Raw genomic sequence first — 12,064 nt, forward strand, 5'->3', positions numbered from 1 at the left:
AGCTTACAGTTCACTGCTGACAGCCGTTTGAATTGGTCAATGTGTCGACTACGAATGAAAATGGAAAAACGAAGTTCCGTGCATCTAAGAAACCTTTTCATTTGAAGGGTTGGACTGCCGCAGAAATCAAAACAGAGCTGCGTGGAGTGGCTCATGACCGTCCACCTGAGGTCATCACAAAGGAAACCATTGTCATAGTGCGTGATATGATAATGCTAGACCGCCGAATAAAAATTCGGAGTTGCTGAGACCGTAGGCATTCTACTGAGCGAGTATATAATGTCTTACGCGGTGAATTGACTGTGAACAAGGTGTACGCGATGTGGGTACCATGACTGCTCACAGTCTACTTAACGCGCATCCGTCACATTTCAACAGAAAGTCTAGCGGTGTCCATTCGCAATCCACAAGACGCTTTGCACCGATGTGTGACTGCTGATGAAGCATGAATCCATCATTACACACCAGAGTGAAAACAGCAATAAAAGCAATGGGCAAAGCTTGGAGAAATTTCACCAAAAAGGTAAAGATCATTCCATGAGATGGTAAGATGATAGTCGCGGTTCTTTCGCACTCTCAAGGAACAATCCTCGTAGAATACTTGGATAAAGGCAGAACCGTAACTGGACCGATTTAAGCTTGATTGACGGAACGTCTGGAACTTCCGTTGGTTGCAAAAGGACTAAGGTTGGCACATAAAATAAGTGCTCTTTCACCAGGATAACGCACCATTCCAATCACCAGGAATAAGAATGGCGAAAGTGTATGAATTTGGCTTTGAATTGCTACTTCGTCAACTGTGTTAACCAGGCGACTTCTTCCCGTTCCCTAATTTGAAATTCCGGTTGCTGCGATGAAATTTTTGTCAAATGAGGAAGTATTAAATGCATTCAATGAGTATTTTGCAGAGACCGACAAAACCTATTTTTCTGATGGGATGAAAAAGCTGGTGGTTGCTGGATGGACCAAGTGTATATTTCTCAATATATCGAGAACTCAGGTGAAGTGTTAATGAAACATTTCATCTTGCTTTTTTACCAGACTTATCAAACCACGCTCTAACAGTTAAAAAGCACGTAGAAGAAATGAATACCTCAATCTTTCCCGGCGAGCTCTGATTTCTCTTATTTAATTATGATGATTGTTTCTTCCTTTGTAGGTGGGAGTCAACGAAATATTCTGATGACAAAGTTGGTGACAAAAATTTCGTTTAATTAAAAACGCCTTCGGTTTAATCATTGCCACCCATATTATACTAGTACACTCTCTCCCATATTTCGCACAATACAGAACGAGCTGCCCTTCTTTGAATTTCTTCCATATCCTCCCTCATTCCAGCCTGGTAAATATGCCATACTACATACTACCGGAGAAGAGGAAGGACAAGCAATATGTTTAGTAGCTTTGTTGTAACTTCTAAATATTCTGCCAATAAACACAGTCTTTCATTCGTCTTCCCCATAACATCGTTGTATTTGTTTGCATGACATATTTAATCTTTTATGGGATGTAGTATATGCGGTCATTATTGTCACATCACCAGAATGCATTAGCTTATAATCGACATGCGATTCAGCGATACAACAGGTAACATTTGAAGCAGCATTTTTTAAATTCTGTAATCCATAACGATTAAAATGAAATTATTGATTAATTACAGCTTCTGGACAACTGCATCCCTTAAAGTATTTTACGGCTTCAGACCACGTTCCCTCGTCAGTTATGCTATGTAGGAGGAGTTGAAATTGCCGGAAAAAACTGTTGTCCAGAGAGAGACATCAGTTTCTTATTCCTTAGAATTTGTAAGGATGTGACTCTCTCCAGCTGTTTAGTAGTACGACGCGAAATGGCATTTCTCAACCTAGGAAATGAGCAGAAAATTTTATTCTTAAGATGTTAAATGACAGAAAGTACCATAGCTTACAGAACATTTTGTGTCTTATGCTGTGATCAATATTCCACTTAATTATTGATTTAAACTATTGTGATTTGCATCCTCACTTCGACTACTGAGCTACGTTATTTGTTTCTTGACAACAGGTGCACATTCATTAATCGTCTGAAGTGTCCATATTCCTTCTACACCAATGTGTCCCTTCTGACGGCAGTCTAACACGAAGTTCTTTTATTAGATTTCCCACGGTCCACGGGGAACCTCAATGGGTAAAAACACAACTATATAGACAAACGATTGCCCATCTACTGTTTGAACATCCCTTATATGAGGTCATTTTTCCACCGTCTCTTCTTATTATGACTTCGCACCCCTTTATAAAATCCTCGTAAAGGCTTCCGAAATGCAGGGTGAAATATTTCCACAGTAAAGATTGAAGATTTTTTTACGTTAGATTGCGACATGAAATTAATGAAGCAGTTAACTCTATTCTGAATCTCTATACTTTTTGCCAAAGGAAACCTGAATAACTGTAAACCCATAGCAATAGATTTTTGAGTCATCAGTCTTCTGTCTGGATCGATATAATCCTTCACGAATTTCTCTCCTGTGCCAACGTCTTCATCTCATAATAGCACTTGCAACCTACGTCCTCAATTATTTGCTGGATGTGTTCCAATTTCTTTCTTCCTCTACAGTTTTTACCCTCTATAGCTCCCTATACCAGGGAAGAAATTCCGTCATGATGTAACAAATGTGCTACCATCCTGACCCTTCTTATTCTCAGTGTTTTCTATATATCCTTTGTTGCCCGATTCTCCAGAGAACCTCTTCATTCCTGACTTTATCAGTCCACCTACTTTTCAACATTCTTCTGTTGCGCCACATATAAAATGCTTCGATTCTTTTCTGTTACTATTTTCCCACAGTACACGTTTCACTGCCATATAATTCTTTGCTCCAGACGCACATTCTCAGAAATTTCTTTCTCAAATTAAGGCCTACGTTTCATACTAGCAGACGTCTCTTGGCAGGAATGCCCTTTTTGGCAATGCTCCGTGCGTCGTGGGTTATTTTGTTGCCTAGGTAGATGAGTTGCTTAAACTCATCTACTTCGTGATTACCAATCTTTATGTTAAGTTTTCCGCTGTTCACAATTCTGCTGCTTTTCATTACTCTGCCCTTTTCTCAATTTACTCTCAATCCATATTATGTACTCAACAGATTACTCATTCGATCCAGCAGATCCTGTAATTCTTCTTCATGTCATCAACGAATCGTATCATCGATATCCTTGCAACTTGAATTCCGCTGTTGAACTTTGCTTTTGTTTCCGTAAGTGCTTCTTCGATATCTGTATTGAAGAGTAGGGGCGAAAGACTACATCCATGCGTTACACCCTTTTTAGCCTGACCTTTTCGTTCTATGCCTCCCAGTCTTGACTCTTGGACACATTATATAATATCCGTATTTCCGCAGAGCTTACCCCTATTTTTCTCAGAATTTCAAACACCATGCACCATTTAAATTGCTGAATGCTTTTTCCAGATAAAAAATGCTATGAACGTGTCGTGCCAGAACTGGCTCTCTAATGCCTTTACCTTCCCTGAAACCAAACTGATCGTCATCTAACACATACTCAATTATCTTTTCCATTCTTACGTGCAGGGTGGTTATAATTAACGTTAAACTTTCAAACCACTGTAGAAACAACATCACTGGTCAGAATGATGTAAAATTGCAACGGAATATTGTCGGACAAGCGGAAAACGTATGGCAGGAAAAAAAGAAATGGTTACAAAATGTAGTAATAGATGGTGCTGTAAGCCTCAGAATTTAATAGTGGTCGACTACAAATGACGAATGAATCATACAACAATGCCTAAGTTGTACGTTTGACGTTAAACAAACCGTACTACTCAGTGTGCATAGGTGTGTAGGTGTGATACTGTTAGTTACGTAAGACCATCCACCATGGCAAGGTCATATCACATTGAATGGGAAAAATCGGTTTTTAATTGTCCTGAGGCCAAAAACCGCAAAAAAAGGCATGAATCACATCGGTTTTTAACTTTCCTGGGGCTAAAAACTGCATAAAATGCATCAATCAGAATGAAATCGGAATATTATTTTCCGTGTGACTGGCCAAAACATGTTCAATATGCTGTCCACCGTTTTCTGCAACATGTTGAAATCGAGAAAAAGCATGTTCCACGACTGATCGATGTGTTTCCGGGATCACGTTCAGAATGTGTTCCGCAATGCGTGCCTTCAATGCATCTAAGTTTGCAATCAGAAAACTGAACACAGTCAGAAGTCAGACGGATTGAGATTAGGTGATCGGGACGGCCACGCTGTAGGGAAACGGTGGCTCACAATTCTAGCATTTCCGAAATAGTGCTTCAGCATCTGCTTAACTGGATTTGAAATGTACAGAGGTGCTCCATCTTGCTTAAAAATGATCTCATCAACACATCCGCCATTGCCCGTTCTGGACGTTCGGTGGTCTTGGTTTGGACGCCAGGTCATGTTGGCATCCCGGGGAACGAACGTGTTGACAGGCTGGCCAAAGGGGCGCTCGACACCCCAGCTTTGGAGATCGGCCTCACGGCTCCCGATCAGCGATCAGATTTTATGCGACGATGCCTCCATGGCTGACAATGTTTTACATTTTATCCGTGCTAGTCCTTTTTATGGATCCATTTAGGGGGGTCCTGCACTTTTCCATTTCTGTGTCTTTTGTCCTCGCGTCTCTCCATATTTGTTGCTGTTTTGGTGTCTCATCGGATGGTTGACTCTTTCCCTTTTTTGTTGTCGTGGTCAGTCAACCAGTCTCCGGCCATCTTCTTTTCTTCTATTTCTTTCTGTCCGTCTGTACTCTTCTTTTCTGTAGTGTTCGTTGGCTAATTTGTGTTCTTTAGCACCTGGGGGGGGGGGGGGGGGGTGGGCAGTCTCCTTCCCCTTGGGGTTTTATCTGCTCTGCGACTTTGTCTCGCTTGTTTTTGGAATGGGGGACTGATGACCTTAGCTGTTTAGTCCCCCTTAAACATCCCAACAACCACCACCACCACATCCACGCTGTTAGAGAGCTGGAATGACTTGGTTGCGCAAAAGACACTCATAATGCTTACCAGTGACGGTACAGGTAACAGGACCGGAAGCACCTGTCTCTTCGAAAAAATATGGCCCTGTGATAAAAGATTTGCGTGTGGATTTTCCGTTGCCCATATTAGACAACTCTGTGTACTAACATATCCTGTCAGTCGGAAGTGAGCTTCGTCTGTCCACAAAATCTTCCACGGCCAATCATTGTCCACTTCCATGCTAGCAAGAAATTCTAAAGCAAAAGTCCCTCTCGCTGGCAGATCAACAGGAAGCAACTCGTGCACATGGGTAATTCTAAATGGATAGCAAATAAAAATGTTTCGCAGGATTTTACGCACCGTACCTGCGGGCATGTCCAATTCTCCGTGCACTACACGTTTGCTCACCACCACTCGTCTCCTCCTGCATTGCTGAGGCAACTGCTTCCACTGACGTCGAATCAGTTCGATTCTTCCCTCTACCGGGTTGTACACCAAAAGAACTCGTCTTTTCGAATTTCCGAATCAGTTTCTCCCGACTCACGCCTTTTTTTCAAACTCGTCAGTGTCCGGAACTTCTGAAGAGCGACGTGTGTAGAGCAGAGCGCGACCCTGCATTGAGACAGTTATGCCGAACGCCGCCGACCAAAAGGAGGAAAAACCGTGTACCTGGCGTGTTTATACCGGCTTCAATGGGTCGTGCGCATGACAGGTGTTTTCATTTACGTATTCTGACACATACGGCGCCACCTATTGATCAATTTTCACACTATTTTTTCCTTCTGCCATACGTTTTCCCCTTTATCCGATAATATTCCGTTGCAGTTTGACGTCATTCTGACCAGTGGTGTTATTTCTACAGCATTTTGAAAGCTTAACTTTAATTATAATCACCATGTATCTTGTCAGCAACTTGGATATCTGAGCTGTTAAGCTGACTGTGCGATAATTCTCGCACTTGTTGGCTCTTGCAGTCTTCGGAATTGTGTAAATGATTTTTTTCCGAAAGTCAGATATTATAACGCCATACTCATTCATTCTCAACACCAACGTGAATAGACGTTTTGTTGTCACATTACCCAATGATATTAGAAAGTCTGATGGAATATTGTCTATACCTTCCGCATTATTCTAATGTCTTCCTACGCTCTTTTAAATTCTGATTCTAATACTGGACCCCCTACATCTTCCCTGTCGACTCCTGTTTGTTCTACCACGTCACCAGACAAGTATCTTCCCTATATGGATGCCTTCAGTGTACTATTTCCACCTATCCTCTCCCTCCTCTGCATTTAAGAGTGGAATTCCCGTTGTAGTCTTAATGTTACTATCCTTGCTTTTAATTTCGCCAAAAGTTGTTTTGAATTCGCTAAGTTCTGAGGCAGTCCTTCCAACCATAATACCTTTTTCGATTTTTCGCATTTTTCCTGCATCCGTTTCGCCTTAGCTTCCTTTCACTTCCTATTTAATTCACTTCTAAGTGACTTGTATTCATGTATTCCTGAATTTTCCTGAATCTCTTCGTACTTCCCTTTTTCGTCGATCAGCTGAAGTACTGCTACCGTTACTCATGGTTTCGTCACAGTTTCCTTCTTTGTACCTATGTTTTTCTTTGCAACATCTGTGATTGCCTTTTTTGGAGACGCCCATTCCTCTTCAGCTGAACCACCTACAGAGTTGCTGCTTATCGCTTTATCTGTAGCCTCACAGAATTTCAAGTGTATCTCTTCGTTCCCTAGTACTTCTGTATCCCAGTTAATTCTGGGCTGATTCTTCCTAACTAGTCTCTTACACTTCAGCTTATTCTTCATCACAAGCAACAGTCTAGGAAACATAAAATGTAAAAAAGATTTTTAATTAGCATCTTCAATTTGTTGAGCCCGTCCCGCATGGGCTTGGTTACTAACGGAAGTGGCATTATTAATTTAACGGATGGCTAAATGATCTTCCTGTCGCCACCCCACTAGCCCTGGGACGGAAATCTGAACAGCACAGTCTGTATGTAGTGTTACCCAAGCGAACCTTTAACTGAGGCGGGACTTCGGTTTCAGCTGGGTATTTACCTCGTGGGGTGTGGAAAATCGCCTAAAACCCGCATCAGTGTAGGCAGCATACGATACTTGTCGTCAGTCCTCCGGGCATTTTCAATCCGGAGTCTGAGCTGCTCCCCGTTCCGGAAGCGCGCTTAACACGAACAGTTGCCGGCCGCGGTGGCCGAGCGCTTCTAGGCGCTCAGTCCGGAACCGCGCGACTGCTACGGTCGCAGGTTCGAATCTTGCCTCGGGCATGGATGTGTGTGATGTCTTTAGGTTAGTTAGGTTTAAGTAGTTCTAAGTTCTAGGGCACTGATGACCACAAAAGTTAAGTCCCATAGTGCTCAGAGCCATTTGAACCATTTGAACACGAACGGTTGTGCAGGCGGGCTGGTTTTCTGTTAATAGACTGTAGGTCAGTTGGAATCCAGAACATCAAGGTACTAAATACATTATATTTTCTCGAAGAAACGATCTACACATTTCAAATTACTTGAAATAGTGCACTGCAGACCACTGTAGCGATTTCCGTTCATAAAATATCATCACTGGAAGGAAAGCTGGACATTCATGATTTACACATTCACCTCATCTACATCTACATCTACATCTACATGATTACTCTGCAATTCACATTTAAGTGCTTGGCAGAGGGTTTATCGAACCACAATCATACTATCTCCCTACCATTCCACTCCCGAACAGCGCGCGGGAAAAACGAACACCTAAGCATTTACGTTCGAGCTCTGATTTCTCTTATTTCATTTTGATGATCATTCCTACCTACGTAGGCTGGGCTCAACAAAGTATTTTCGCATTCGGAAGAGAAAGTTGGTGACTGACATTTCGTAAACAGATCTCGCCTCGACGAAAAACGTCTTTGCTTTAATGACTTCCATCCCAACTCGCGTATCATATCTGCCACACTCTCTCCCCTATTACGTGATAATACAAAACGAGCTGCCCTTTTTTGCACCCTTTCGATGTCCTCCGTCAATCCCACCTGGTAAGGATCCCACACCGCGCAGCAATATTCTAACAGAGGACGAACGAGTGTAGTGTAAGCGGTCTCTTTAGTGGACTTGTTGCATCTTCTAAGTGTCCTGCCAATGAAACGCAACCTTTGGCTCGCCTTCCCCACAACATTATCTATGTGGTCTTTCCAACTGAAGTTGTCCGTAATTTTAACACCCAGGCACTTAGTTGAATTGACAGCCTTGAAAATTGTACTGTTTATCGAGTAATCGAATTCCAACGGATTTCTTTTGGAACTCATGTGGATCACCTCACGCTTTTCGTCATTTAGCGTCAACTGCCACCTGCCACACCTAACCCTACTGCAAACCGACGTCAATGATATAGGTCTCTAGTTCGATGGGTTACTCCTACTACCCTTCTTAAACACTGGTGCGACCTGCGTAATTCTCCAATCTGTAGATACAGATCTATTGGTGAGCGAGCTGTTGTATATGATTGCGAAGTAGGGAGCTATTGTATCAGCGTAATCTGAAAGGAACCTAATCGGTATACAATCTAGACCTGGAGACTTGCCGGTATCAAGCGATTTGAGATGCTTCGCAACGCCTAAGGTATCTACTTCTAAGAAACCCATGCTAGCAGCTGTTCGTGTTTCAGATTCTGAAATATTTCATTCGTCTTCCCTGGTGAAGGAATTTCGGAAAACTGCGTTCAATAACTCCGCTTTAGCGGCACAGTCGTCGGTAACAGTACCTTCGGCACTGCGCAGCGAAGGTATTGACTGCGTCTTGCCGCTTGTGTACTTTACATACAACCAGAATTTCTTCGGATTTTCTACCAAATTTTGAGACAATGTTTCGTTGTAGAACTTATTAAAGGCGTCTCGCATTGAAGTCCGTGCCAAATTTTAGCCAATCTTCGGGATTTCGCGTTCTTCTGAACTTCGCATGCTTTTTCCGTTGCCCCTGCAACAGCGTTCGGACCTGTTTTGTGTACCATGGGGGATCAGTTCCATCTCTTACCAATTTATGAGGTATGAATCTCTCAATTGCTGTTCCTACTATCTCTATGAATTTGCCAACATATCGAGGGAGGTTTGAAGTCCCCACCAACTATAACCGTATGAGTGGGGTATTTATTTGTTACGAGACTCAAATTTTCTCTGAACTGTTCAGCAACTATATCATCGGGATCTGGGGGTCGGTAGAAGGAGCCAATTATTAACTTAGTTCGGCTGTTAAGTATGACCTCCACCCATACCAATACGCACGGAGTATCTACTTCGACTTCACCACCAGATAAACCACTGTTGACAGACACAAACACTCCACCACCAATTCTGCCTTATCTATCTTTCCTGAACACCGTCTGAAACTTTGTAAAAATTTCTGCAGAACTTATTTCAGGCTTTAGCCAGCTTTCTGTACCTATAATGATTTCAGCTTCTGTGCTTTCTATTAGCGCTTGAAGCTCAGGGACTTTCCGAGCACAACTACAACAATTTACAACTACAATTCCGACTGTTCCTTGATCCAAGCAGGTCCTGTATTTGCCATGCACCCTTTGAGATTGCAGCCCACCCTGTACTTTCCCGAGGCCTTCTAACCTAAAAAACCGCCCAGTCCACGCCACACAGCCTCCGCTACCCGTGTAGCCGCCAGCTGAGTGTAGTGAACTCCTGACCTATTCAGCGGTAGATGAAACCCCACCACCCTATGGCGCAGGTCAAGGAATCTGCAGCCAACAGGGTCGCAAAACCGTCTGAGCCTCTGATTCAGACCCTCCACCTGGCTCTGCACCAAAGGTCCGCAGTCGGTTCTGTCAACGATGATGTAGATTTTGGGCTCTGCCTTCATCTTGTAAGCAAGACCGGCAGCCTTCACCAAATCAGATAGCTGCTGGAATCCAGAGAGAATTTCCTCAGATCCAAAGTGACACACGTCATTAGTGCCGACATGTGCCACCACCTGCAGCTGGCTGCACCCTGTGCTCTTCATGGCATCCAGAAGGACCCTTTCCACATCAGGAATGACTCCACCCAGAATGCACACGGAGTGCACACTGGATTTCTTCCCCTCCTTAGCCGCCATATCCCTAAGGGGCCCCATTACGCGTTTATCATTGGAGATCCCCACTACCAATAAGCCCACCCTCTGTGATTGCCCGGACGTTGAAGGCTGAGAATCATTCTCTGAAACAGGGCAGGCAGCTGCATCTGGCTCAGCCAGAGACAGTGCCTGAAACCTTCTTGTGCAACGCACCGGGGAGGCTTTCTGATCAGCCTCCGGGAACGTCTTTCGCTGCCTGCCACGCCTTGGAACAACCTCCCAATCAAGCACAGGCGAGGGCTCAGCCCCACTGCAGGCAGCAATCGGAGCAACCACAGCGGCAGACCAATCTGGGGACAGACTGGACGAGGTTGACATCCCCGTGATACCCAAGTCCGGCTCCCCACAGTGGTACCCATTGGCAACAGCCTCAAGCTGCTCGACCGAAGTCAGCGCCGCCTGCAGCTGTGAGCAAAGGGATGCCAACTCAGCCCTTATCCGAACACAGCAATCACAGTTCCTGTCCATTCTAGTCGATGTTGAACAACAGTTACAGAAACATGAGCCCGTGCCTAGATAACACAAGGGAAACACGCAAAGAATGTATGAACTAACCTGTACAAATGCCTAACGACTGCGCTACAATCTGCCTGAATTTACACGAATTTACACCTCCTAGTCGAAACTCACACGCAATGTATGTAAGAATCTACGAAGTAAACACAGAAAAGAAGCTATATACTTATCTTTCTGCGCTGTCGATGTGCACCAACTGGGAGCCCAGGCCACACCTCACTATGAACTTACCTCTAATTTGGCTCACGCAGTATTTGCTAAACAATACGGCAACTTATGTTAGAAAATCATGATCACAAGCTTGTACCGACTTTGCTGTAATGATTAGCAAATGTTACATGAACCAAGACCGTGGGAAATATGTAGTGAGTTACTGTTGTATATATATATATATATATATATATATATATATATATATATATATCACAAAGCGAAGAAAGTGGTTCAACTAAAACACTCATATTTCTTGACGTACGTCACGAATATGTAATAAAAAGTGAGGGTTCCTATTTAAAAAAAACGCAGTTGATATCCGTTTGACCTATGGCAGCGCCGTATAGCGGGCCAACCATACCGCCATCTCGTTTCCCCCTTCAAGCTAGACAAGTTTCGTTCTTTGTAGTTTTTTCGTTTTTCGATTGTTCCGTGAGATATTTGGCTCGGTCACTATCAATGGACCTCCCTATGAGTTGTGTGTGTGTGTGTGTGTGTGTGAGTGTGAGTGTGAGTGTGAGTTTGTGTGTGTGTGTGTGTGTGTGTGTGTGTGTGTGTGTGTGTGTTTCAATCACTAATGTCCAGCTTTCTCTCCAGTGACGATAATTTTGTGAACTGAAGCATTAGAGGGATAAAATGATGTAGTTGCAGCTGGTGGTTTGCAATGCATTATTTCAATTACTAAATATAGTCAAACAATGACCGGCAGACTTACATAAATAATGTTTTACGTGGCAGTTATTCGGAAACGATGAGAAGGTGGTCTGTTATTGTTGCTGAGCTTGTAATAGATGTCTCAAGATGCATTCTTTAGTACAAGTAGCTCATTTACAAGACTAAAGTTGTTGAGGTTGGCTTTCTTTATACTCACACTGCGTATGAAACTTTACGATGCATCATTTTGTAAGCTGATGTTTACTTGCTAGTATATCAAGTTTTCATTTTATCTGTTAACATTACAACATCCTATCCCAGTAATTTGTATTAGCTAACTTATTTTTCGGCAACTGAGATGTTTTGTAGTATACAAAATTTCGAAATTGTGGGCTTATCTGGTGTACTGATGTCGTTAAATGGTTTAATATGATTTAAGTAGATTTATTTGCAACAGCTACGTTGTATTTTAGATTACAATCGTTGCCAGTGTGGCATTTCTTTGTGTATTACATTTGTGTATATGGAATTTCACGATCTCGCTCACTAATGTTCAGTGTTTACTTGTAACCAAAGATCATAATG

At 43.0% G+C, this 12,064-nt stretch overlaps 1 protein-coding gene across 1 annotated transcript in view; it reads right to left on the reverse strand.

The window, feature by feature from the left end:
• The window catches only part of LOC124612850 (glutamate receptor 1-like), a 502,148-nt gene that overhangs the window by 51,054 nt on the left and 439,030 nt on the right, over nt 1-12,064 (reverse strand). The window lies entirely within an intron of this gene.

Source organism: Schistocerca americana, chromosome 4 (genome assembly GCF_021461395.2).
Source record: "Schistocerca americana isolate TAMUIC-IGC-003095 chromosome 4, iqSchAmer2.1, whole genome shotgun sequence".
NCBI lineage: Eukaryota > Metazoa > Arthropoda > Insecta > Orthoptera > Acrididae > Schistocerca > Schistocerca americana.